Source organism: Labrus mixtus, unplaced genomic scaffold (assembly GCF_963584025.1).
Source record: "Labrus mixtus unplaced genomic scaffold, fLabMix1.1 SCAFFOLD_93, whole genome shotgun sequence".
NCBI lineage: Eukaryota > Metazoa > Chordata > Actinopteri > Labriformes > Labridae > Labrus > Labrus mixtus.
Window position 1 is genome coordinate 80,001 of NW_026870365.1, and position 25,000 is coordinate 105,000.

The window sequence follows — 25,000 nt, forward strand, 5'->3', positions numbered from 1 at the left end:
ATGGATGACGGAGAGAGAGGAAGAGAGAGGAGCGGCGGGCTGATTGCTCCGCATGCAGAGAATGGGAGAGGTGGCGAGAGAGCAGAAAAAGAGGAAGCAAAAGTGTCTTTTGAGAGAAAACTAACACTAAACATTGAAATGGTGGGAGACAAAGTTCCTCTAAATCACGTCATGAGCAACATAAAAATGATCTGTGGGGGCCTGCTGGCGTGCAGAACCCTGGGACCTGAAAAACTGGAGGTGACGGTGAGCAACATTAAAGGAAAGGAAAGGCTGCTGGATGGATTTAAAATCGGAGAGACCAGAGTCGTGGCGAGAGAACTAAATAATGATGAGCTGGTGGTGTCTTTTTTAAACCTGCCAGCGTATATCACAGATGAAGAAATAGTTTGGAAGCTGACGGGATGGGGAGTGAAACCGACATCACCAATAAAACGCAGAATGTGGCCTGGAACAATGATAGCTGACGGAACGAGGTTTGTCCGGGTCAGATTTAATGACCAGGTACAGTCACTCCCTTACTCCACAAAGTTTAACACTGTGATGGGGAACGAATACTTTAGAGTAATACATGATAGACAACAAAAAGTGTGCAGGATGTGCATCCAGCCGGGACACATCCTGAGAGAGTGTCCAGAATTTATGTGCCACAACTGTGGGGTGCAGGGACACTTTGCGCGAGAGTGCAGCGCGAACAGCACAAAATGCACAAACTGTAAAAAAAGAGAAAATGAATGTGAGTGTGAGAACGGAGAGGAAAGCAAGAACGAGGTGGAGGAGGTGTACGAGGATGAAGACGAGGCGGAGGAGGTGTACGAGGAGGAGGCGGAGGAGAAGGAGGTGATCGGAGCAAGCAGGAAGGAGATCAGAGAAGACGAGAACAGTGACGGAGAAATGGAGCAGAGCGGAGAGAGCGGAGGAGAACGGGCGTCAGAGTGCGAGCTGGAGACGCCGGAGCTGGCTGGAGAGGGAGGACAGCAGAAGCAGCGAAAAACGAGCGAGAGAGGGAAAAAAGGAGACGGAAGGGACGTGGCAGAAGACCCGGGGGTAAGCATGATCACAGAGGGGAGGGAGATGCCTGAGAGTGGTGTTGGACAGGCGGGAGGGAGAAAAATCACGCTAAATAATACGGGTAAAAGCACCAGTCCCAATGAAACGGACAGCGAAATGGATGTGAGTGAACTGGCGAGTGCGCAAAAAAGACTAAGTCTTGGACAACGAAAAAAGTTGGTGAAAAAATTGAAATGTAAGGACAAATAATGACTGACAATAACCCCTGTAAATCCGTTTTTTTTGTTTTTATTTTTATGATAATGGCCTTTAATTTATTTTCGATAAACGTGAATGGACTAAGGAACAAAGAAAAAAGACATGCGATTCTTTCCTTGCAGAATGACGTTTTGTGCCTGCAGGAGACCAGGTGGGATGATTCCCTGGTGGAAGACATAAAAAAAGACTTTGTGGGCCATATTTTCTGCTCCAATGGCACGTCGAGGGCGAGAGGAGTGGCGGTTTTAGTCAAAACGGGTCGGGTAACAGGGGTAAATTTGGTTTATGGAGACAAAGAAGGAAGAATAATAGTAATAGACTGTGTGTATGAAACGAAAAATATAAGAATCATAAATATATATGCACCGAATGGAGAAAAAGAAAGGAAAACATTCTTCATTGCAATAAGCAAATGGTGGGAAAGGAATTGTATAATAATCGGTGACTTTAATGTGGCGATGACACCCACCGATGTGTCAAAAAATAATGTGTTTAAGGGGGATGTGAGCAGGGGGACACTTAAAGATATAATGATAACGAAACAATGCATTGATATTTGGAGATTGCTACATCCATGGGAGAGGGTGTTCTCCAGGAGACAAATTGTACTGAATAGATTAAAACAATCTAGAATAGATTATGCTTTGGTGACATGCGAGGTAGTGAGGTGGATTAAAGAAGTTGAATATAAAACTAATATGTGCAGCGATCACGCTGGAATAGAAATCACGTTTAGAAAAGAAACGAATGTACGTAAAGGAGGGATATGGTGCTTTAATGCAAGCTTGCTGGATGATGGAATGTTTGTGAAAAGTATGGAAAGATTGTTGAATGATGTGGGATATGAGTGGAATGAGAGTGAAGATATGAATGTGTGGTGGGATAGTGTAAAAGTCAGAATTAAAAAAAAGTGTATCAATTATAGTAAAGAGAAAAAGTGGAGAGAAAATAGAAAGGAAGAGAATTTGAGAAAACAACTAAGTGAGGAAATAGCATCGCTTGACAGTGTAGATAATGTAGATGTCGAAAAATACATACATTTAAAAGAACAGTTGGGAGTGATTGAACTTAAAAAGAGTAGGGGTGCAGCCATTAGGAGTAAAATACAATATATGTATGAGGGGGAGAGGAGTACAGCCTTTTTTTTTAGGTCTGGAAAAACAAAAACAAAAAAGAACAGAAATAAACGAATTATTAAATGAAGCAGGTAAAAGTGTGACAGATAAAAAGGGAATTTTAGAAATAGTAAAGGGCTATTATGAAAGCCTGTTTTCGAGACAGGAGTGTGATAGCGTGAGTGTGAACAGAGCTTTGGGTGCCTTAAAGAAAAAACTAAGCGAGGACGATAAAATGTGGTGTGATTGTGAGTTTACAGAGGGAGAAATCAGAAGTGCTTTAGAGGGGTTAAACAAAAACAAAAGTCCTGGGAGCGATGGCCTAACTGCGGAATTCTACCAAGCTTTCAAAGAGCAGCTGGTGCCCTTGGTGAACAAATTGAGTAAATATATGGAAAAAGTGAAACATATACCAAAAAGTTTAGGGGAAGGGGTGGTTACTATTTTTTACAAAAACAAGGGGGACAATAAAAATCTGGACAACTACAGACCAATCAGCCTACTCAACACAGACTACAAAATCATAGCGAAAACAATAGCCAATAGAATCAGGGAGGTAATAGGAACAATCATAGAACAAACACAATCATACAGTATACCAAACAGAGACATAGCAGACTCAATCATTTCAATAAAACAGACGGTCAGGGATATGGAAGGGGAGGGGGGAATATGGCTAGGGATTGATTTAAATAAAGCTTTTGACAGAGTAGATCACGGGTTCATGGGGAAGGTGTTAGAGAAGTTTGGATTCGGGGAGAGAATGAGAGAATGGATAAATATGTTGTATACAGGAGCGGAAAGCAAGATAAAATGTAACGGGGAACTAACTGATTCTTTTAAAATATCAAGGTCAGTGAGACAAGGATGTCCGATGTCAGCGCTGTTGTACAGCTTGGTAGCAGAGCCGCTGGCAGCACTGATATCGGAAGACGTAAACATAAAAGGTATAGGTAAGGAAAACGTAAAAATAATACAGTATGCAGATGACGTGAATATAATGGTAAAAGGAGAGGAGGATATAGAATTGATATTAAAACATGTACAAACTTATGAAAGAGCATCTGGGGCAAAAGTAAATGAAAATAAGTCAGAAATTATGTTACTAGGTAAGGAATCCAATCTAGTTAATAAGTGGGGATTTAAAACGGTGTGTGAGAGAAGAAAAGTGTTGGGAGTGAATATGGGGAAAAATGAGAATGAATGTGATGATGTAACATGGAAAGAGGTGGTGGGTAAAATTAAAAAAACATTGAATTTGTGGAAAGCGAGGGGTCTATTGTTGAGAGGAAGGGTAGCCGTAACAAATGCTCTCGTGTTGTCCAAAGTGAATCATGCGCTGAGTACTTGTACGCTTCCGGACTGGGCCTTTAAGGAGATTTCAAAGACCATTAGGGACTTTATTTGGAAAAACAAAGCAGCGAGTATAGCTCACAAAACAATAATAGGGGCTAAAGATCAGGGGGGGCTAGCTTTGATTGATTTACTTACAAAAAAAGTAGCACTAAGAGTCAAATTGATAGGCAAATTTATGGACCAGAACCGGAACGTAGTTTGGAAAAACCACTTCAAACAATATCTGTGCAGTTTTGGACTCTACAACGAGGACAACCTGTACCAGATCAATAACCCGGATTCATTTAAACACTTGCCACGGTTTTTCCAGGAAGTACTCAGTGCGTGGTATCAGGTTTCATCCTGGACTGTACCAGAGTGCGGAACGAGAGGGTCAGTGCTACGACTGCCCTTCCTCTCGAGCCCGTATTTTAAAAATGGGGAGAGGGTAATTAAGTGTGAAGCTATGTCGAAAGCGGGATATATTAGAATAAGGGATTTACTGAACTGTGGGGGGGATTTTGATTTACAAATGGTGGTGAGGGGTTTAAAAAATAAAGGGTGTGTGTGCAGAAAGGATGTGATTGAGAGAGTGTTTGCAAATGTAAAATTGTCTTTGTCGAGCGAATGGGAAAAATTAATCAAAGAGAAGGAGGGAGTGATGCAGGACGATGTGGGGGGGATCTCCCTGTGCCTAGGGGAGAAGAAACACAACATTACAGATGTCACTACAAAAATTTGGTATAGGTGCGCAATCACACATAGAATACAGAAACCCACATCCGAAGTAAAATGGACAGACACATACCCGGACATAACAAGCAACATGATATGGAAGAACATTAACATTCCGCATACACCACATGCAATATTTGACCTAGATTTCAAACTGAGGCACAGGAGGATCTTTACCTGCATCGTCCTGCATCAGATCCATAAGGAGAGGTATGAAAGAAAGTGTTGTGTATGTGAAAGTACGGATGAGGATTTAATACATTTGTTTGTTACGTGTGGGGAATTGGTTTATTTTTGGGGAAAAATAAGAGAAATGTTGGGGAAATGCAGTAAGAATGAGTGTTGGAATGAAAGGGGGTGGGAATTGTCGGTGTTGTTGGGGGTGGGAACAAAACAAAAAAATCACAATGTAATGAATATAATTTTGGCTTTTGCAAGAAAAGCGGTTTTTAACAGAAGGAATTATGCACTGTATGAAAGTAAGAAAATGAATGTGTGGAGAATGTTTGTGAATGAATGGAAAGCACATCTTAAATTGTTGTACATAGCGAATGAGAGTGAGTTTGTGAGAATGTTTGTGGAAGGTGCGAATGTGTGTAGAGTAAATGAGGAGGGAATTATGTGGGATGTCTAAATTATTTTGTTTTTGTTTTTTTGATACGAGGGCTCCTTTTTTGGTCATGGGGAAAATGGGTGATTTGATTTGGTGGTTTTTTTTTTTCTCAGTGGTTTTTTGAGAATACTGTGGGGTTTTTGTATGTTTTTGTGGTTTGTTTTCAGAGGGGTGTTTGCTTTGGGGGAGGGACTCAGAAGAGTTGTCATGAGTTGGGGGTATCAGGGGTGATTTGAGTTTTTTTTTCTGATGCTATGTTTTTATTGTTTTTAGGGTGCCGTTTGCGTCAGAGGGGAGGTTTAATTTAGAGGGTGTATGTATTATAATAGCATTTGTTGTAAATGATGTGAAAGAATTATAAATGTTTTTGTAATTTTGATAGTAAAAGATAAAAAAAAAAAAAAAAAAACACGCCCGATCTCGTCCGATCTCGGAAGCTAAGCAGGGTCGGGCCTGGTTAGTACTTGGATGGGAGACCGCCTGGGAATACCAGGTGCTGTAAGATTTTTCATTTTTTTGATCATATGTTTTTTTTTATCATATAGAGACATATTCACATGTCCAAAAATTCAGCCACAATCAAGGGCATGACATCTTTAAAAGGCCCCTGTCTGCACACAATAATGGCTTACGGCCATAGCACCCTGATCTCATCCGATCTCGGAAGCTAAGCTTGGTCGGGCCTGGTTAGTACTTGGATGGGAGACCGCCTGGGAATACCAGGTGCTGTAAGATTTTTCATTTTTTTGATCATATGTTTTTTTTTATCATATAGAGACATATTCACATGTCCAAAAATTCAGCCACAATCAAGGGCATGACATCTTTAAAAGGCCCCTGTCTGCACATAATAATGGCTTACGGCCATACCACCCTTAACACGTCCGATCTCGGAAGCTAAGCAGGGTCGTGCCTGGTTAGTACTTGGATGGGAGACCGCCTGGGAATACCAGGTGCTGTAAGCCTTTTCATTTTTTTGATCATATGTTTTTTTTTTATCATAGAAAGACATATTCACATGTCCAAAAATTCAGCCAGAATCAAGGGCATGACATCTTTAAAAGGCCCCTTTCTGCACACAATAATGGCTTACGGCCATACCACCCTGAACTCGTCAGATCTCCGAAGCTAGGCAGGGTAGGTCCTGGTTAGTACTTCGATGGGAGACCGCCTGGGAATACCAGGTGCTGTAAGCTTTTTCATTTTTTTGATCATATGTTTTTTTTGTATCATATAGAGACATATTCACATGTCCAAAAATTCAGCCAGAATCAAGGGCATGACATCTTTAAAAGGCCCCTTTCTGCACACAATAATGGCTTACGGCCATACCACCCTGAACTCGTCAGATCTCCGAAGCTAGGCAGGGTCGGTCCTGGTTAGTACTTGGATGGGAGACCGCCTGGGAATACCAGGTGCTATAAGCTTTTTCATTTTTTTGATCATATGTTTTTTTTGTATCATGTAGAGACATATTCACATGTCCAAAAATTCAGCCAGAATCAAGGGCATGACATCTTTAAAAGGCCCCTTTCTGCACACAATAATGGCTTACGGCCATACCACCCTGAACTCGTCAGATCTCCGAAGCTAGGCAGGGTCAGTCCTGGTTAGTACTTCGATGGGAGACCGCCTGGGAATACCAGGTGCTGTAAGCTTTTTCATTTTTTTGATCATATGTTTTTTTTGTATCATATAGAGACATATTCACATGTCCAAAAATTCAGCCAGAATCAAGGGCATGACATCTTTAAAAGACCCCTTTCTGCACACAATAATGGCTTACGGCCATACCACCCTGAATTCGTCTGATCTTGGAAGCTAAGCAGGGTCGGGCCTGGTTAGTAATTGGCTGGGAGAACGCCTGGGAATACCAGGTGCTGTAAGGTATTTCATTTTTTTGATCATATGTTTTTTTTTAATCATATAGAGACATATTCACATGTCCAAAAATTCAGCCAGAATCAAGGGCATGACATCTTTAAAAGGCCCCTTTCTGCACACAGTAATGGCTTACGGCCATACCACCCTGAATTCGTCTGATCTTGGAAGCTAAGCAGGTTCGGGCCTGGTTAGTACTTTGATGGGAGACCGCCTAGGAATACCAGGTGCTGTAAGCTTTTTCATTTTTTTGATCATATGTTTTTTTTTTATCATATAGAGACATATTCACATGTCCAAAAATTCAACCAGAATCAAGGGCATGACATCTTTAAAAGGCCCCTTTCTGCACACAATAATAGCTTACAGCCATACCACCCTGAACACGCCCGATCTTGTCCGATCTCGGAAGCTAAGCAGGGTCGGGCCTGGTTAGTACTTGGATGGGAGACCGCCTGGGAATACCAGGTGCTGTAAGCTTTTTCATTTTTTTGATCATATGTTTTTTTTTTATCATATAGAGACATATTCACATGTCCAAAAATTCAGCCAGAATCAAGGGCATGACATCTTTAAAAGGCCCCTTTCCACACACAATAATGGCTTACGGCCATACCACCCTGAACTCGTCACATCTCAGAAGCTAAGCAGGGTCAGTCCTGGTTAGTACTTGGATGGGAGACCGCCTAGGAATACCAGGTGCTGTAAGCTTTTTCATTTTTTTGATCATATGTTTTTTTTTTTATCATATAGAGACATATTCACATGTCCAAAAATTAAGCCAGAATCAAGGGCATGACATCTTTAAAAGGCCCCTATCTGCACACAATAATGGCTTACGGCCATACCACCCTGAACTCGTCCGATCTCGGAAGCTAAGCAGGGTCGGCCCTGGTTAGTACTTGGATGGGAGACCGCCTGGGAATACCAGGTGCTGTAAGCTTTTTCATTTTTTTGATCATATGTTTTTTTTTTATCATATAGAGACATATTCACATGTCCAAAAATTCAGCCAGAATCAAGGGCATGACATCTTTAAAAGGCCCCTTTCTGAACACAATAATGGCTTACGGCCATACCACCCTGAACATGCCCGATCTCGGAAGCAAAGCAGGGTCGGGCCTGGTTAGTACTTGGATGGGAGACCGCCTGTGAATACCAGGTGCTGTAAGCTTTTTAATTTTTTTGATCATATGTTTTTTTTTTATCATATAGAGACATATTCACATGTCCACAAATTCAGCCAGAATCAAGGGCATGACATCTTTAAAAGGCCCCTTTCTGCACACAATAATGGCTTACAGCCATACCACCCTGAACACGCCCGATCTCGTCCGATCTCGGAAGCTAAGCAGGGTCGGGCCTGGTTAGTACTTGGATGGGAGACCGCCTGGGAATACCAGGTGCTGTAAGCTTTTTCATTTTGTTGATCATATGTTTTTTTTTATCATATAGAGACATATTCACATGTCCAAAAATTCAGCCAGAATCAAAAGGCATGACATCTTTAAAAGGCCCCTTTCTGCACACAATAATGGCTTACGGCCATACCACCCTGAACATGCCCGATCTCGTCTGATCTCGGAAGCTAAGCAGGGTCGGGCCTGGTTAGTACTTGGATGGGAGACCGCCTGGGAATACCAAGTGCTGTAAGCTTTTTCATTTTTTTGATCATATGTTTTTTTTTGATCATATAGAGACATATTCACATGTCCAAAAATTCAGCCAGAATCAAGAGCATGACATCTTTAAAAGGCCCCTCTCTGCACACAATAATGGCTTGCAGCCATACTACCCTCAACTCGTCAGATCTCGGAAGCTAAGCAGGGTCAGGCCAGGTTAGTAATTGGATGGGAGACCGCCTAGGAATACCAGGTGCTGTAAGCTTTTTCATTTTTTTTTATCATATAGAGACATATTCACATGTCCAAAAATTCAGCCAGAATCAAGGGCATGACATCTTTAAAAGGCCCCTTTCTGCACACAATAATGGCTTACAGCCATGCCACCCTGACCACGCCCGATCTCGTCCGATCTCGGAAGCTAAGCAGGGTCGGGCCTGGTTAGTACTTCGATCGGTGACCGCCTGGGAATACCAGGTGCTGTAAGCTTTTTCATTTTTTTGATCATATGTTTTTTTTTTTATCATATAGAGACATATTCACATGTCCAAAAATTCCGCCAGAATCAAGGGCATGACATCTTTAAAAGGCCCCTTTCTGCACACAATAATGGCTTACAGCCATGCCACCCTGAACACGCCTGATCTCGTCCGATCTCGGAAGCTTAGCAGGGTCGGGCCTGGTTAGTACTTGGATGGGAGACCGCCTGGGAATACCAGGTGCTGTAAGCTTTTTCATTTTTTTGATCATGTGTTTTTTTTTTTATCATATAGAGACATATTCACATGTCCAAAAATTCAGCCAGAATCAAGTGCATGACATCTTTAAAAGGCCCTTTTCTGTACACAATAATGGCTTACAGCCATACCACCCTGAACTCGTCCGATCTAGGACGCTAAGCAGGGTAGGGCCTGGTCAGTACTTGGATGGGAGACCGCCTGGGAATACCAGGCGCTGTAAGCTTTTTCATTTTTTTGATCATATGTTTTTTTTTTTATCATATAGAGACATATTCACATGTCCAAAAATTCAGCCAGAATCAAGGGGATGACATCTTTAAAAGGCCCCTTTCTGCACACAATAATGGCTTACGGCCAAACCACCCTGAACTCGTCCGATCTTGTAAGCTAAGTAGGGTCGGACCTGGTTAGTACTTGGATGGGAGACCGCCTGGGAATACCAGATGCTGTAAGCTTTTTCATTTTGTTGATCATATGTTTTTTTTTATCATATAGAGACATATTCACATGTCCAAAAATTCAGCCAGAATCAAAAGGCATGACATCTTTAAAAGGCCCCTTTCTGCACACAATAATGGCTTACGGCCATACCACCCTGAACATGCCCGATCTCGTCTGATCTCGGAAGCTAAGCAGGGTCGGGCCTGGTTAGTACTTGGATGGGAGACCGCCTGGGAATACCAAGTGCTGTAAGCTTTTTCATTTTTTTGATCATATGTTTTTTTTTGATCATATAGAGACATATTCACATGTCCAAAAATTCAGCCAGAATCAAGAGCATGACATCTTTAAAAGGCCCCTCTCTGCACACAATAATGGCTTGCAGCCATACTACCCTCAACTCGTCAGATCTCGGAAGCTAAGCAGGGTCAGGCCAGGTTAGTAATTGGATGGGAGACCGCCTAGGAATACCAGGTGCTGTAAGCTTTTTCATTTTTTTTTATCATATAGAGACATATTCACATGTCCAAAAATTCAGCCAGAATCAAGGGCATGACATCTTTAAAAGGCCCCTTTCTGCACACAATAATGGCTTACAGCCATGCCACCCTGACCACGCCCGATCTCGTCCGATCTCGGAAGCTAAGCAGGGTCGGGCCTGGTTAGTACTTCGATCGGTGACCGCCTGGGAATACCAGGTGCTGTAAGCTTTTTCATTTTTTTGATCATATGTTTTTTTTTTTATCATATAGAGACATATTCACATGTCCAAAAATTCCGCCAGAATCAAGGGCATGACATCTTTAAAAGGCCCCTTTCTGCACACAATAATGGCTTACAGCCATGCCACCCTGAACACGCCTGATCTCGTCCGATCTCGGAAGCTTAGCAGGGTCGGGCCTGGTTAGTACTTGGATGGGAGACCGCCTGGGAATACCAGGTGCTGTAAGCTTTTTCATTTTTTTGATCATGTGTTTTTTTTTTTATCATATAGAGACATATTCACATGTCCAAAAATTCAGCCAGAATCAAGTGCATGACATCTTTAAAAGGCCCTTTTCTGTACACAATAATGGCTTACAGCCATACCACCCTGAACTCGTCCGATCTCGGACGCTAAGCAGGGTAGGGCCTGGTCAGTACTTGGATGGGAGACCGCCTGGGAATACCAGGCGCTGTAAGCTTTTTCATTTTTTTGATCATATGTTTTTTTTTTTATCATATAGAGACATATTCACATGTCCAAAAATTCAGCCAGAATCAAGGGGATGACATCTTTAAAAGGCCCCTTTCTGCACACAATAATGGCTTACGGCCAAACCACCCTGAACTCGTCCGATCTTGTAAGCTAAGTAGGGTCGGACCTGGTTAGTACTTGGATGGGAGACCGCCTGGGAATACCAGATGCTCTAAGCTTTTTCATTTTTTTGATCATATTTTTTTTTTATCATAGAGAGACATATTCACATGTCCAAAAATTCAGCCAGAATCAAGGGCATGACATCTTTAAAATGCCCCTTTCTGCACACAATAATGGCTTACAGCCATACCACCCTGAACTCGTCCGATCTCCTAAGCTAAGCAGGGTCGGGCCTGGTTAGTACTTGGATGGGAGACCACCTGGGAATACCAGGTGCTGTAAGCTTTTTCATTTTTTTGATCATATGTTTTTTTTTTTTTATCATATAGAGACTTATTCACATGTCCAAAAATTCAGCCAGAATCAAGGGCATGACATATTTAAATTCCGCTTCTTGCACACAATAATGGCTTACGGCCATACCACCCTGAACTCACCCGATCTCAGAAGCTAAGCAGGGTCGGGCCTGGTTAGTACTTGGATGGGAGACCGCCTGGGAATGCCAGGTGCTATAAGCTTTTTCATTTTTTTGATCATATGTTTTTTTTTTATCACATAGAGACATATTCACATGTCCAAAAATTCAGCCAGAATCAAGGGCATGACATCTTTAAAAGGGCCCTTTCTGCAAACAATAATGGCTTACAGCCAGAACACCCTGAACACGCCCGATCTCGTCCGATCTCGGAAGCTAAGCAGGGTCGGGCCTGGTTAGTACTTGGATGGGAGACCGCCTAGGAATACCAGGTGCTATAAGCTTTTTCATTTTTTTGATCATATGTTTTTTTTTTATCATATAGAGACATATTCACATGTCCAAAAATTAAGCCAGAATCAAGGGCATGACATCTTTAAAAGGCCCCTTTCTGCACACAACAATGGCTTACTGCCATACCACCCTGACCACTCCCGATCTCGTCCGATCTCGGAAGCTAAGCAGGGTCGGGCATGGTTAGTACTTCGATCGGTGACCGTCTGGGAATACCAGGTGCTGTAAGCTTTTGCATTTTTTTGATCATATGTTTTTTTTTTTATCATATAGAGACATATTCACATGTCCAAAAATTCAGCCAGAATCAAGGGCTTGACATCTTTAAAAGGCCCCTTTCTGCACACAACAAGGGCTTACGGCCATACCACCCTGAACACGCCCCTTTTGCTGTCAGAGTTTGTGTGGTGCTGAAGGAGAGCTGACGTGTCAGTACTGAGCAGGACAGCTGGACTAATTTGTTTGTTTTTTGGATGCGCTTTGGATTTATTTAAATACCTCAGATTGTGAGTGAATGTCCCCCAGCAGTCACTGACTGTTAGGGGGATCGTTTTTCTTTTCACCTTTTTTTCCTGTTTTTTTTCCACAATTTTGTGAATAATTTTTGTTTTTTGTGAATGTTTGCTCGTATGTCGCGAGCAAACTCACACGGACGGATCACAAAGATGACAGGACCACGGACTGGAGAGATGGAAAAAGGAAAAGAGAACGGACAACAACGTGAACAAACAAACATGGCACTGAAACAAAGGAATGGATTAAACGACAACGAGAAGAACGACGGACAAAAAGGACGGATGAAAACGGCAAATGAAACAGGGAATGGAATGGATGACGGAGAGAGAGGAAGAGAGAGGAGCGGCGGGCTGATTGCTCCGCATGCAGAGAATGGGAGAGGTGGCGAGAGAGCAGAAAAAGAGGAAGCAAAAGTGTCTTTTGAGAGAAAACTAACACTAAACATTGAAATGGTGGGAGACAAAGTTCCTCTAAATCACGTCATGAGCAACATAAAAATGATCTGTGGGGGCCTGCTGGCGTGCAGAACCCTGGGACCTGAAAAACTGGAGGTGACGGTGAGCAACATTAAAGGAAAGGAAAGGCTGCTGGATGGATTTAAGATCGGAGAGACCAGAGTCGTGGCGAGAGAACTAAATAATGATGAGCTGGTGGTGTCTTTTTTAAACCTGCCAGCGTATATCACAGATGAAGAAATAGTTTGGAAGCTGACGGGATGGGGAGTGAAACCGACATCACCAATAAAACGCAGAATGTGGCCTGGAACAATGATAGCTGACGGAACGAGGTTTGTCCGGGTCAGATTTAATGACCAGGTACAGTCACTCCCTTACTCCACAAAGTTTAACACTGTGATGGGGAACGAATACTTTAGAGTAATACATGATAGACAACAAAAAGTGTGCAGGATGTGCATCCAGCCGGGACACATCCTGAGAGAGTGTCCAGAATTTATGTGCCACAACTGTGGGGTGCAGGGACACTTTGCGCGAGAGTGCAGCGCGAACAGCACAAAATGCACAAACTGTAAAAAAAGAGAAAATGAATGTGAGTGTGAGAACGGAGAGGAAAGCAAGAACGAGGTGGAGGAGGTGTACGAGGATGAAGACGAGGCGGAGGAGGTGTACGAGGAGGAGGCGGAAGAGAAGGAGGTGATCGGAGCAAGCAGGAAGGAGATCAGAGAAGACGAGAACAGTGACGGAGAAATGGAGCAGAGCGGAGAGAGCGGAGGAGAACGGGCGTCAGAGTGCGAGCTGGAGACGCCGGAGCTGGCTGGAGAGGGAGGACAGCAGAAGCAGCGAAAAACGAGCGAGAGAGGGAAAAAAGGAGACGGAAGGGACGTGGCAGAAGACCCGGGGGTAAGCATGAGCACAGAGGGGAGGGAGATGCCTGAGAGTGGTGTTGGACAGGCGGGAGGGAGAAAAATCACGCTAAATAATACGGGTAAAAGCACCAGTCCCAATGAAACGGACAGCGAAATGGATGTGAGTGAACTGGCGAGTGCGCAAAAAAGACTAAGTCTTGGACAACGAAAAAAGTTGGTGAAAAAATTGAAATGTAAGGACAAATAATGACTGACAATAACCCCTGTAAATCCGTTTTTTTTGTTTTTATTTTTATGATAATGGCCTTTAATTTATTTTCGATAAACGTGAATGGACTAAGGAACAAAGAAAAAAGACATGCGATTCTTTCCTTGCAGAATGACGTTTTGTGCCTGCAGGAGACCAGGTGGGATGATTCCCTGGTGGAAGACATAAAAAAAGACTTTGTGGGCCATATTTTCTGCTCCAATGGCACGTCGAGGGCGAGAGGAGTGGCGGTTTTAGTCAAAACGGGTCGGGTAACAGGGGTAAATTTGGTTTATGGAGACAAAGAAGGAAGAATAATAGTAATAGACTGTGTGTATGAAACGAAAAATATAAGAATCATAAATATATATGCACCGAATGGAGAAAAAGAAAGGAAAACATTCTTCATTGCAATAAGCAAATGGTGGGAAAGGAATTGTATAATAATCGGTGACTTTAATGTGGCGATGACACCCACCGATGTGTCAAAAAATAATGTGTTTAAGGGGGATGTGAGCAGGGGGACACTTAAAGATATAATGATAACGAAACAATGCATTGATATTTGGAGATTGCTACATCCATGGGAGAGGGTGTTCTCCAGGAGACAAATTGTACTGAATAGATTAAAACAATCTAGAATAGATTATGCTTTGGTGACATGCGAGGTAGTGAGGTGGATTAAAGAAGTTGAATATAAAACTAATATGTGGAGCGATCACGCTGGAATAGAAATCACGTTTAGAAAAGAAACGAATGTACGTAAAGGAGGGATATGGTGCTTTAATGCAAGCTTGCTGGATGATGGAATGTTTGTGAAAAGTATGGAAAGATTGTTGAATGATGTGGGATATGAGTGGAATGAGAGTGAAGATATGAATGTGTGGTGGGATAGTGTAAAAGTCAGAATTAAAAAAAAGTGTATCAATTATAGTAAAGAGAAAAAGTGGAGAGAAAATAGAAAGGAAGAGAATTTGAGAAAACAACTAAGTGAGGAAATAGCATCGCTTGACAGTGTAGATAATGTAGATGTCGAAAAATACATACATTTAAAAGAACAGTTGGGAGTGATTGAACTTAAAAAGAGTAGGGGTGCAGCCATTAGGAGTAAAATACAATATATGTATGAGGGGGAGAGGAGTACAGCCTTTTTTTTAGGTCTGGAAAAACAAAAACAAAAAAGAACAGAAATAAACGAATTATTAAATGAAGCAGGTAAAAGTGTGACAGATAAAAAGGGAATTTTAGAAATAGTAAAGGGCTATTATGAAAGCCTGTTTTCGAGACAGGAGTGTGATAGCGTGAGTGTGAACAGAGCTTTGGGTGCCTTAAAGAAAAAACTAAGCGAGGACGATAAAATGTGGTGTGATTGTGAGTTTACAGAGGGAGAAATCAGAAGTGCTTTAGAGGGGTTAAACAAAAACAAAAGTCCTGGGAGCGATGGCCTAACTGCGGAATTCTACCAAGCTTTCAAAGAGCAGCTGGTGCCCTTGGTGAACAAATTGAGTAAATATATGGAAAAAGTGAAACATATACCAAAAAGTTTAGGGGAAGGGGTGGTTACTATTTTTTACAAAAACAAGGGGGACAATAAAAATCTGGACAACTACAGACCAATCAGCCTACTCAACACAGACTACAAAATCATAGCGAAAACAATAGCCAATAGAATCAGGGAGGTAATAGGAACAATCATAGAACAAACACAATCATACAGTATACCAAACAGAGACATAGCAGACTCAATCATTTCAATAAAACAGACGGTCAGGGATATGGAAGGGGAGGGGGGAATATGGCTAGGGATTGATTTAAATAAAGCTTTTGACAGAGTAGATCACGGGTTCATGGGGAAGGTGTTAGAGAAGTTTGGATTCGGGGAGAGAATGAGAGAATGGATAAATATGTTGTATACAGGAGCGGAAAGCAAGATAAAATGTAACGGGGAACTAACTGATTCTTTTAAAATATCAAGGTCAGTGAGACAAGGATGTCCGATGTCAGCGCTGTTGTACAGCTTGGTAGCAGAGCCGCTGGCAGCACTGATATCGGAAGACGTAAACATAAAAGGTATAGGTAAGGAAAACGTAAAAATAATACAGTATGCAGATGACGTGAATATAATGGTAAAAGGAGAGGAGGATATAGAATTGATATTAAAACATGTACAAACTTATGAAAGAGCATCTGGGGTAAAAGTAAATGAAAATAAGTCAGAAATTATGTTACTAGGTAAGGAATCCAATCTAGTTAATAAGTGGGGATTTAAAACGGTGTGTGAGAGAAGAAAAGTGTTGGGAGTGAATATGGGGAAAAATGAGAATGAATGTGATGATGTAACATGGAAAGAGGTGGTGGGTAAAATTAAAAAAACATTGAATTTGTGGAAAGCGAGGGGTCTATTGTTGAGAGGAAGGGTAGCCGTAACAAATGCTCTCGTGTTGTCCAAAGTGAATCATGCGCTGAGTACTTGTACGCTTCCGGACTGGGCCTTTAAGGAGATTTCAAAGACCATTAGGGACTTTATTTGGAAAAACAAAGCAGCGAGTATAGCTCACAAAACAATAATAGGGGCTAAAGATCAGGGGGGGCTAGCTTTGATTGATTTACTTACAAAAAAAGTAGCACTAAGAGTCAAATTGATAGGCAAATTTATGGACCAGAACCGGAACGTAGTTTGGAAAAACCACTTCAAACAATATCTGTGCAGTTTTGGACTCTACAACGAGGACAACCTGTACCAGATCAATAACCCGGATTCATTTAAACACTTGCCACGGTTTTTCCAGGAAGTACTCAGTGCGTGGTATCAGGTTTCATCCTGGACTGTACCAGAGTGCGGAACGAGAGGGTCAGTGCTACGACTGCCCTTCCTCTCGAGCCCGTATTTTAAAAATGGGGAGAGGGTAATTAAGTGTGAAGCTATGTCGAAAGCGGGATATATTAGAATAAGGGATTTACTGAACTGTGGGGGGGATTTTGATTTACAAATGGTGGTGAGGGGTTTAAAAAATAAAGGGTGTGTGTGCAGAAAGGATGTGATTGAGAGAGTGTTTGCAAATGTAAAATTGTCTTTGTCGAGCGAATGGGAAAAATTAATCAAAGAGAAGGAGGGAGTGATGCAGGACGATGTGGGGGGGATCTCCCTGTGCCTAGGGGAGAAGAAACACAACATTACAGATGTCACTACAAAAATTTGGTATAGGTGCGCAATCACACATAGAATACAGAAACCCACATCCGAAGTAAAATGGACAGACACATACCCGGACATAACAAGCAACATGATATGGAAGAACATTAACATTCCGCATACACCACATGCAATATTTGACCTAGATTTCAAACTGAGGCACAGGAGGATCTTCACCTGCATCGTCCTGCATCAGATCCATAAGGAGAGGTATGAAAGAAAGTGTTGTGTATGTGAAAGTACGGATGAGGATTTAATACATTTGTTTGTTACGTGTGGGGAATTGGTTTATTTTTGGGGAAAAATAAGAGAAATGTTGGGGAAATGCAGTAAGAATGAGTGTTGGAATGAAAGGGGGTGGGAATTGTCGGTGTTGTTGGGGGTGGGAACAAAACAAAAAAATCACAATGTAATGAATATAATTTTGGCTTTTGCAAGAAAAGCGGTTTTTAACAGAAGGAATTATGCACTGTATGAAAGTAAGAAAATGAATGTGTGGAGAATGTTTGTGAATGAATGGAAAGCACATCTTAAATTGTTGTACATAGCGAATGAGAGTGAGTTTGTGAGAATGTTTGTGGAAAGTGCGAATGTGTGTAGAGTAAATGAGGAGGGAATTATGTGGGATGTCTAAATTATTTTGTTTTTGTTTTTTTGGTACGAGGGCTTCTTTTTTGGTCATGGGGAAAATGGGTGATTTGATTTGGTGGTTTTTTTTTCTCAGTGGTTTTTTGAGAATACTGTGGGGTTTTTGTATGTTTTTGTGGTTTGTTTTCAGAGGGGTGTTTGCTTTGGGGGAGGGACTCAGAAGAGTTGTCATGAGTTGGGGGTATCAGGGGTGGTTTGAGTTTTTTTTCTGATGCTATGTTTTTATTGTTTTTAGGGTGCCGTTTGCGTCAGAGGGGAGGTTTAATTTAGAGGGTGTATGTATTGAAATAGCATTGCTTGTAAATGATGTGAAAGAATTATAAATGTTTTTGTAATTTTGATAATAAAAGATAAAAAAAAAAAAAACACGCCCGATCTCGTCCGATCTCGGAAGCTAAGCAGGGTCGGGCCTGGTTAGTACTTGGATGGGAGACCGCCTGGGAATACCAGGTGCTGTAAGCTTTTTCATTTTTTTGATCATGTGTTTTTTTTTTTATCATATAGAGACATATTCACATGTCCAAAAATTCAGCCAGAATCAAGGGCATGACATCTTTAAAAGGCCCTTTTCTGTACACAATAATGGCTTACAGCCATACCACCCTGAACTCGTCAGATCTCGGAAGCTTAGCAGGGTCGAGCCTGGTTAGTACTTGGATGGGAGACCGCCTGTGGAATACCAGATGCTGTAAGCTGTTTCATTTTTTTGATCATATGTTTTTTTTTATCATAGAGAGACATATTCACATGTCCAAAAATTCAGCCAGAATAAAGGGCTTGACATCTTTAAAAGGCCCCTTTCTGCACACAATAATGGCTTACGGCCATACCACCCTTAACACGCCTGATCTCGTCCGATCTCGGAAGCTAAGCAGGGTCGGGCCTGGTTAGTACTTGGATAGGAGACCGCCTGGGAATACCAGGTGCTGTAAGCTTTTTCATTTTCTTGATCATATGTTTTTTTTTATCATAGAGAGACATATTCACATGTCCAAAAATTCAGCCAGAATCAAGGGCATGACATCTTTAAAAGGCCCCTGTCTGCACACAATAATGGCTTACGGCCATACCACCCTGAACACGCCCGATCTCGTCTGATCTCGGAAGCTAAGCAGGGTCGGGCCTGGTTAGTACTTGGATGGGAGACCGCCTAGGAATACCAGGTGCTGTAAGCTTTTTCATTTTTTTGATCATATGTTTTTTTTTATCATATAGAGACATATTTACATGTCCAAAAAATCAGCCAGAATCAAGGGCATGACATCTTTAAAAGGCCCCTTTCTGCACACAATAATGGCTTACAGCCATACCACCCTGAACACGCCCGATCTCGTCAGATCTCGGAAGCTATGCAGGGTCGGGCCTGGTTAGTACTTGGATGGGAGACCGCCTGTGGAATACCAGATGCTGTAAGCTGTTTAATTTTTTTGATCATATGTTTTTTTTTTATCATAGAGAGACATATTCACATGTCCAAAAATTCAGCCAGAATCAAGGGCATGACATCTTTAAAAGGCCCCTTTCTGCACACAATAATGGCTTACAGCCATACCACCCTGAACACGCCTGATCTCGTCTGATCTCGGAAGCTAAGCAGGGTCGGGCCTGGTTAGTATTTGGATGGGAGACTGCCTGGGAATACCAGGTGCTGTAAGCTTTTTAATTTTTTTGATCATATGTTTTTTTTTATCATATAGAGACATATTCACATGTCCAAAAATTCAGCCAGAATCAAGGGCATGACATCTTTAAAAGGCCCCTTTCTGCACACAATAATGGCTTACGGCCATACCACCCTGAACACGCCCCTTTTGCTGTCAGAGTTTGTGTGGTGCTGAAGGAGAGCTGACGTGTCAGTACTGAGCAGGACAGCTGGACTAATTTGTTTGTTTTTTGGATGCGCTTTGGATTTATTTAAATACCTCAGATTGTGAGTGAATGTCCCCCAGCAGTCACTGACTGTTAGGGGGATCGTTTTTCTTTTCACCTTTTCTCCTGTTTTTTTTTCCACAATTTTGTGAAGAATTTTTGTTTTTTGTGAATGTTTGCTCGTATGTCGCGAGCAAACTCACACGGACGGATCACAAAGATGACAGGACCACGGACTGGAGAGATGGAAAAAGGAAAAGAGAACGGACAACAACGTGAACAAACAAACATGGCACTGAAACAAAGGAATGGATTAAACGACAACGAGAAGAACGACGGACAAAAAGGACGGATGAAAACGGCAAATGAAACAGGGAACGGAATGGATGACGGAGAGAGAGGAAGAGAGAGGAGCGGCGGGCTGATTGCTCCGCATGCAGAGAATGGGAGAGGTGGCGAGAGAGCAGAAAAAGAGGAAGCAAAAGTGTCTTTTGAGAGAAAACTAACACTAAACATTGAAATGGTGGGAGACAAAGTTCCTCTAAATCACGTCATGAGCAACATAAAAATGATCTGTGGGGGCCTGCTGGCGTGCAGAACCCTGGGACCTGAAAAACTGGAGGTGACGGTGAGCAACATTAAAGGAAAGGAAAGGCTGCTGGATGGATTTAAGATCGGAGAGACCAGAGTCGTGGCGAGAGAACTAAATAATGATGAGCTGGTGGTGTCTTTTTTAAACCTGCCAGCGTATATCACAGATGAAGAAATAGTTTGGAAGCTGACGGGATGGGGAGTGAAACCGACATCACCAATAAAACGCAGAATGTGGCCTGGAACAATGATAGCTGACGGAACGAGGTTTGTCCGGGTCAGATTTAATGACCAGGTACAGTCACTCCCTTACTCCACAAAGTTTAACACTGTGATGGGGAACGAATACTTTAGAGTAATACATGATAGACAACAAAAAGTGTGCAGGATGTGCATCCAGCCGGGACACATCCTGAGAGAGTGTCCAGAATTTATGTGCCACAACTGTGGGGTGCAGGGACACTTTGCGCGAGAGTGCAGCGCGAACAGCACAAAATGCACAAACTGTAAAAAAAGAGAAAATGAATGTGAGTGTGAAAACGGAGAGGAGAGCAAGAACGAGGTGGAGGAGGTGTACGAGGATGAAGACGAGGCGGAGGAGGTGTACGAGGAGGAGGCGGAGGAGAAGGAGGTGATCGGAGCAAGCAGGAAGGAGATCAGAGAAGACGAGAACAGTGACGGAGAAATGGAGCAGAGCAGAGAGAGCGGAGGAGAACGGGCGTCAGAGTGCGAGCTGGAGACGCCGGAGCTGGCTGGAGAGGGAGGACAGCAGAAGCAGCGAAAAACGAGCGAGAGAGGGAAAAAAGGAGACGGAAGGGACGTGGCAGAAGACCCGGGGGTAAGCATGAGCACAGAGGGGAGGGAGATGCCTGAGAGTGGTGTTGGACAGGCGGGAGGGAGAAAAATCACGCTAAATAATACGGGTAAAAGCACCAGTCCCAATGAAACGGACAGCGAAATGGATGTGGGTGAACTGGCGAGTGCGCAAAAAAGACTAAGTCTTGGACAACGAAAAAAGTTGGTGAAAAAATTGAAATGTAAGGACAAATAATGACTGACAATAACCCCTGTAAATCCGTTTTTTTTGTTTTTATTTTTATGATAATGGCCTTTAATTTATTTTCGATTAACGTGAATGGACTAAGGAACAAAGAAAAAAGACATTCGATTCTTTCCTTGCAGAATGACGTTTTGTGCCTGCAGGAGACCAGGTGGGATGATTCCCTGGTGGAAGACATAAAAAAAGACTTTGTGGGCCATATTTTCTGCTCCAATGGCACGTCGAGGGCGAGAGGAGTGGCGGTTTTAGTCAAAACGGGTCGGGTAACAGGGGTAAATTTGGTTTATGGAGACAAAGAAGGAAGAATAATAGTAATAGACTGTGTGTATGAAACGAAAAATATAAGAATCATAAATATATATGCACCGAATGGAGAAAAAGAAAGGAAAACGTTCTTTATTGCAATAAGCAAATGGTGGGAAAGGATTTGTATAATAATCGGTGACTTTAATGTGGCGATGACACCCACCGATGTGTCAAAAAATAATGTGTTTAAGGGGGATGTGAGCAGGGGGACACTTAAAGATATAATGATAACGAAACAATGCATTGATATTTGGAGATTGCTACATCCATGGGAGAGGGTGTTCTCCAGGAGACAAATTGTACTAAATAGATTAAAACAATCTAGAATAGATTATGCTTTGGTGACATGCGAGGTAGTGAGGTGGATTAAAGAAGTTGAATATAAAACTAATATGTGGAGCGATCACGCTGGAATAGAAATCACGTTTAGAAAAGAAACGAATGTACGTAAAGGAGGGATATGGTGCTTTAATGCAAGCTTGCTGGATGATGGAATGTTTGTGAAAAGTATGGAAAGATTGTTGAATGATGTGGGATATGAGTGGAATGAGAGTGAAGATATGAATGTGTGGTGGGATAGTGTAAAAGGCAGAATTAAAAAAAAGTGTATCAATTATAGTAAAGAGAAAAAGTGGAGAGAAAATAGAAAGGAAGAGAATTTGAGAAAACAACTAAGTGAGGAAATAGCATCGCTTGACAGTGTAGATAATGTAGATGTCGAAAAATACATACACTTAAAAGAACAGTTGGGAGTGATTGAACTTAAAAAGAGTAGGGGTGCAGCCATTAGGAGTAAAATACAATATATGTATGAGGGGGAGAGGAGTACAGCCTTTTTTTTAGGTCTGGAAAAACAAAAACAAAAAAGAACAGAAATAAACAAATTATTAAATGAAGCAGGTAAAAGTGTGACAGATAAAAAGGGAATTTTAGAAATAGTAAAGGGCTATTATGAAAGCCTGTTTTCGAGACAGGAGTGTGATAGCGTGAGTGTGAACAGAGCTTTGGGTGCCTTAAAGAAAAAACTAAGCGAGGACGATAAAATGTGGTGTGATTGTGAGTTTACAGAGGGAGAAATCAGAAGTGCTTTAGAGGGGTTAAACAAAAACAAAAGTCCTGGGAGCGATGGCCTAACTGTGGAATTCTACCAAGCTTTCAAAGAGCAGCTGGTGCCCTTGGTGAACAAATTGAGTAAATATATGGAAAAAGTGAAACATATACCAAAAAGTTTAGGGGAAGGGGTGGTTACTATTTTTTACAAAAACAAGGGGGACAATAAAAATCTGGACAACTACAGACCAATCAGCCTACTCAACACAGACTACAAAATCATAGCGAAAACAATAGCCAATAGAATCAGGGAGGTAATAGGAACAATCATAGAACAAACACAATCATACAGTATACCAAACAGAGACATAGCAGACTCAATCATTTCAATAAAAGAGACGGTCAGGGATATGGAAGGGGAGGGGGGAATATGGCTAGGGATTGATTTAAATAAAGCTTTTGACAGAGTAGATCACGGGTTCATGGGGAAGGTGTTAGAGAAGTTTGGATTCGGGGAGAGAATGAGAGAATGGATAAATATGTTGTATACAGGAGCGGAAAGCAAGATAAAATGTAACGGGGAACTAACTGATTCTTTTAAAATATCAAGGTCAGTGAGACAAGGATGTCCGATGTCAGCGCTGTTGTACAGCTTGGTAGCAGAGCCGCTGGCAGCACTGATATCGGAAGACGTAAACATAAAAGGTATAGGTAAGGAAAACGTAAAAATAATACAGTATGCAGATGACGTGAATATAATGGTAAAAGGAGAGGAGGATATAGAATTGATATTAAAACATGTACAAACTTATGAAAGAGCATCTGGGGCAAAAGTAAATGAAAATAAGTCAGAAATTATGTTACTAGGTAAGGAATCCAATCTAGTTAATAAGTGGGGATTTAAAACGGTGTGTGAGAGAAGAAAAGTGTTGGGAGTGAATATGGGGAAAAATGAGAATGAATGTGATGATGTAACATGGAAAGAGGTGGTGGGTAAAATTAAAAAAACATTGAATTTGTAGAAAACGAGGGGTCTATTGTTGAGAGGAAGGGTAGCCGTAACAAATGCTCTCGTGTTGTCCAAAGTGAATCATGCGCTGAGTACTTGTACGCTTCCGGACTGGGCCTTTAAGGAGATTTCAAAGACCATTAGGGACTTTATTTGGAAAAACAAAGCAGCGAGTATAGCTCACAAAACAATAATAGGGGCTAAAGATCAGGGGGGGCTAGCTTTGATTGATTTACTTACAAAAAAAGTAGCACTAAGAGTCAAATTGATAGGCAAATTTATGGACCAGAACCGGAACGTAGTTTGGAAAAACCACTTCAAACAATATCTGTGCAGTTTTGGACTCTACAACGAGGACAACCTGTACCAGATCAATAACCCGGATTCATTTAAACACTTTTCCAGGAAGTACTCAGTGCGTGGTATCAGGTTTCATCCTGGACTGTACCAGAGTGCGGAACGAGAGGGTCAGTGCTACGACTGCCCTTCCTCTCGAGCCCGTATTTTAAAAATGGGGAGAGGGTAATTAAGTGTGAAGCTATGTCGAAAGCGGGATATATTAGAATAAGGGATTTACTGAACTGTGGGGGGGATTTTGATTTACAAATGGTGGTGAGGGGTTTAAAAAATAAAGGGTGTGTGTGCAGAAAGCATGTGATTGAGGGAGTGTTTGCAAATGTAAAATTGTCTTTGTCGAGCGAATGGGAAAAATTAATCAAAGAGAAGGAGGGAGTGATGCGGGACGATGTGGGGGGGATCTCCCTGTGCCTAGGGGAGAAGAAACACAACATTATAGATGTCACTACAAAAATTTGGTATAGATGCGCAATCACACATAGAATACAGAAACCCACATCCGAAGTAAAATGGACAGACACATACCCGGACATAACAAGCAACATGATATGGAAGAACATTAACATTCCGCATACACCACATGCAATATTTGACCTCGATTTCAAACTGAGGCACAGGAGGATCTTCACCTGCATCGTCCTGCATCAGATCCATAAGGAGAGGTATGAAAGAAAGTGCTGTGTATGTGAAAGTACGGATGAGGATTTAATACATTTGTTTGTTACGTGTGGGGAATTGGTTTATTTTTGGGGAAAAATAAGAGAAATGTTGGGGAAATGCAGTAAGAATGAGTGTTGGAATGAAAGGGGGTGGGAATTGTCGGTGTTGTTGGGGGTGGGAACAAAACAAAAAAATCACAATGTAATGAATATAATTTTGGCTTTTGCAAGAAAAGCGTTTTTTAACAGGAGGAATTATGCACTGTATGAAAGTAAGAAAATTAATGTGTG

At 41.9% G+C, this 25,000-nt stretch overlaps 14 non-coding genes and 16 pseudogenes across 14 annotated transcripts; all 30 read left to right on the forward strand.

Moving 5' to 3' along the window:
• Window positions 1-5,693: 5,693 nt before the first annotated feature.
• LOC132971769 (5S ribosomal RNA) lies at window positions 5,694-5,802 on the forward strand (annotated as a pseudogene).
• A 121-nt stretch (window positions 5,803-5,923) lies between these two features.
• Window positions 5,924-6,032, forward strand: LOC132971632 (5S ribosomal RNA; annotated as a pseudogene).
• A 122-nt stretch (window positions 6,033-6,154) lies between these two features.
• On the forward strand, window positions 6,155-6,263 carry LOC132971733 (5S ribosomal RNA; annotated as a pseudogene).
• A 122-nt stretch (window positions 6,264-6,385) lies between these two features.
• LOC132971774 (5S ribosomal RNA) lies at window positions 6,386-6,494 on the forward strand (annotated as a pseudogene).
• A 122-nt stretch (window positions 6,495-6,616) lies between these two features.
• Window positions 6,617-6,725, forward strand: LOC132971798 (5S ribosomal RNA; annotated as a pseudogene).
• Window positions 6,726-7,078: 353 nt separating this feature from the next.
• Window positions 7,079-7,187, forward strand: LOC132971755 (5S ribosomal RNA; annotated as a pseudogene).
• A 122-nt stretch (window positions 7,188-7,309) lies between these two features.
• Window positions 7,310-7,428, forward strand: LOC132971684 (5S ribosomal RNA). Its single transcript, XR_009672770.1, has one exon. It is a non-coding gene; the product is annotated as a 5S ribosomal RNA (ribosomal RNA).
• Window positions 7,429-7,550: 122 nt separating this feature from the next.
• Window positions 7,551-7,659, forward strand: LOC132971811 (5S ribosomal RNA; annotated as a pseudogene).
• A 123-nt stretch (window positions 7,660-7,782) lies between these two features.
• On the forward strand, window positions 7,783-7,891 carry LOC132971618 (5S ribosomal RNA; annotated as a pseudogene).
• Window positions 7,892-8,013: 122 nt separating this feature from the next.
• LOC132971573 (5S ribosomal RNA) lies at window positions 8,014-8,122 on the forward strand (annotated as a pseudogene).
• A 122-nt stretch (window positions 8,123-8,244) lies between these two features.
• Window positions 8,245-8,363, forward strand: LOC132971834 (5S ribosomal RNA). The gene has a single exon (XR_009672791.1). It is a non-coding gene; the product is annotated as a 5S ribosomal RNA (ribosomal RNA).
• Window positions 8,364-8,485: 122 nt separating this feature from the next.
• On the forward strand, window positions 8,486-8,604 carry LOC132971832 (5S ribosomal RNA). The gene has a single exon (XR_009672789.1). It is a non-coding gene; the product is annotated as a 5S ribosomal RNA (ribosomal RNA).
• A 122-nt stretch (window positions 8,605-8,726) lies between these two features.
• LOC132971807 (5S ribosomal RNA) lies at window positions 8,727-8,835 on the forward strand (annotated as a pseudogene).
• Window positions 8,836-8,940: 105 nt separating this feature from the next.
• LOC132971477 (5S ribosomal RNA) lies at window positions 8,941-9,059 on the forward strand. The gene has a single exon (XR_009672679.1). It is a non-coding gene; the product is annotated as a 5S ribosomal RNA (ribosomal RNA).
• Window positions 9,060-9,182: 123 nt separating this feature from the next.
• LOC132971461 (5S ribosomal RNA) lies at window positions 9,183-9,301 on the forward strand. The gene has a single exon (XR_009672663.1). It is a non-coding gene; the product is annotated as a 5S ribosomal RNA (ribosomal RNA).
• A 123-nt stretch (window positions 9,302-9,424) lies between these two features.
• Window positions 9,425-9,533, forward strand: LOC132971746 (5S ribosomal RNA; annotated as a pseudogene).
• Window positions 9,534-9,656: 123 nt separating this feature from the next.
• On the forward strand, window positions 9,657-9,765 carry LOC132971819 (5S ribosomal RNA; annotated as a pseudogene).
• A 122-nt stretch (window positions 9,766-9,887) lies between these two features.
• LOC132971833 (5S ribosomal RNA) lies at window positions 9,888-10,006 on the forward strand. The gene has a single exon (XR_009672790.1). It is a non-coding gene; the product is annotated as a 5S ribosomal RNA (ribosomal RNA).
• Window positions 10,007-10,128: 122 nt separating this feature from the next.
• LOC132971808 (5S ribosomal RNA) lies at window positions 10,129-10,237 on the forward strand (annotated as a pseudogene).
• Window positions 10,238-10,342: 105 nt separating this feature from the next.
• LOC132971479 (5S ribosomal RNA) lies at window positions 10,343-10,461 on the forward strand. The gene has a single exon (XR_009672681.1). It is a non-coding gene; the product is annotated as a 5S ribosomal RNA (ribosomal RNA).
• Window positions 10,462-10,584: 123 nt separating this feature from the next.
• Window positions 10,585-10,703, forward strand: LOC132971462 (5S ribosomal RNA). Its single transcript, XR_009672664.1, has one exon. It is a non-coding gene; the product is annotated as a 5S ribosomal RNA (ribosomal RNA).
• Window positions 10,704-10,826: 123 nt separating this feature from the next.
• On the forward strand, window positions 10,827-10,935 carry LOC132971647 (5S ribosomal RNA; annotated as a pseudogene).
• A 352-nt stretch (window positions 10,936-11,287) lies between these two features.
• LOC132971709 (5S ribosomal RNA) lies at window positions 11,288-11,396 on the forward strand (annotated as a pseudogene).
• A 124-nt stretch (window positions 11,397-11,520) lies between these two features.
• LOC132971624 (5S ribosomal RNA) lies at window positions 11,521-11,629 on the forward strand (annotated as a pseudogene).
• A 122-nt stretch (window positions 11,630-11,751) lies between these two features.
• On the forward strand, window positions 11,752-11,870 carry LOC132971510 (5S ribosomal RNA). Its single transcript, XR_009672713.1, has one exon. It is a non-coding gene; the product is annotated as a 5S ribosomal RNA (ribosomal RNA).
• A 122-nt stretch (window positions 11,871-11,992) lies between these two features.
• LOC132971539 (5S ribosomal RNA) lies at window positions 11,993-12,111 on the forward strand. The gene has a single exon (XR_009672742.1). It is a non-coding gene; the product is annotated as a 5S ribosomal RNA (ribosomal RNA).
• Window positions 12,112-18,624: 6,513 nt separating this feature from the next.
• LOC132971451 (5S ribosomal RNA) lies at window positions 18,625-18,743 on the forward strand. The gene has a single exon (XR_009672653.1). It is a non-coding gene; the product is annotated as a 5S ribosomal RNA (ribosomal RNA).
• A 121-nt stretch (window positions 18,744-18,864) lies between these two features.
• LOC132971604 (5S ribosomal RNA) lies at window positions 18,865-18,983 on the forward strand. Its single transcript, XR_009672762.1, has one exon. It is a non-coding gene; the product is annotated as a 5S ribosomal RNA (ribosomal RNA).
• A 121-nt stretch (window positions 18,984-19,104) lies between these two features.
• LOC132971530 (5S ribosomal RNA) lies at window positions 19,105-19,224 on the forward strand. Its single transcript, XR_009672733.1, has one exon. It is a non-coding gene; the product is annotated as a 5S ribosomal RNA (ribosomal RNA).
• A 122-nt stretch (window positions 19,225-19,346) lies between these two features.
• LOC132971460 (5S ribosomal RNA) lies at window positions 19,347-19,465 on the forward strand. The gene has a single exon (XR_009672662.1). It is a non-coding gene; the product is annotated as a 5S ribosomal RNA (ribosomal RNA).
• The last annotated feature ends 5,535 nt before the right edge of the window (window positions 19,466-25,000 follow it).